The sequence below is a fragment of the Brassica oleracea genome, chromosome C8, assembly GCF_000695525.1.
Source record: "Brassica oleracea var. oleracea cultivar TO1000 chromosome C8, BOL, whole genome shotgun sequence".
NCBI classification, from domain to species: Eukaryota; Viridiplantae; Streptophyta; class Magnoliopsida; order Brassicales; family Brassicaceae; genus Brassica; species Brassica oleracea.
This window is the reverse complement of record NC_027755.1, coordinates 758,185-759,278: the sequence shown is the minus strand read 5'-3', so window position 1 is coordinate 759,278 and position 1,094 is coordinate 758,185.

Sequence of the window (1,094 nt, the reverse complement as noted above, 5' to 3'; positions counted from 1 at the left end):
AATTATAAAAGAATGAATGGTATCAACCATCATGGTCTTGGCAAAGATCCTCGGATTAGAATTGTAGACGTCCAAAGTAAAGAAAGATTATAAAAAGGCTAGCTAATCGAGATGCCAGACACTGACCTGAATAGAAAAGAATGACTAAGTCATAAACCAGATTAGCACCAAAAAAAATCTGATGTCCTTGAAAGAGACACAGTCAAGTTGCTATAGAGTCTACACAAGATAGACCAAGTGTTCCATAAGATAAGGAACCTCGGAAAGAAAATGGTGCATAGAATCCGAGGTTATAAGAGAAATCATACCAGACATTGAGAAAAGGCTGCGCAGCTACACATCTAAGGTACCAAACCATGTGGCTTGGGACGCCAAGCTGCTAGGAAATAAAGATCCTGGATAATAAGATCTCGAATTTATTAGATCATGTCTGGAACATAATGGAACCACATGAAAGTGTCGACACACACACACACACATAAAGATATATTTGTATAAAGATACATAAGAGAATAGCACTTGAACATAAAGATATAAAACAAGGATCAAGAACCCAGGAAAGAATACTCATAAAGATCATAAAAGAATAGAGATTAAAGATAAACGTGGGATTTTATACAATCTAAGGAGATGGGCGGATTGGCCATATACATAAACGCCATCTGATAAACCAGTGAATAGATGAGTCTAGTGAGATAAAGAAACCGTGAGAAAAGACACATGATCACGAGGCCTAAAGATGATTCATGTTTTCCTAATAACAGCATTAGATCATAGCTTGTTACACAAGGATACTCACAGAGACTATGGAATATATTATAAAGAGATAAACTCCTATGTGGTGGATGCTGCTACATATTCAAATTTAACAATGGTCTGGTCATAAGAAAAAAGAAAATAGATTGACATATAATGATGCAGTAAGCAGCATATGGATCACTGGATGAAAGAACAACATTGTTCCTAAGCTGTTCATGGACTGGAACAAAAGCAGCTGCATATATATTATGAAAGGGAGTTCTATAAGAACGATCAAATTCAGTCTATATGAGGATTTATAAAGAAATTCGAAATCCTAGTTTTTATACTAAACC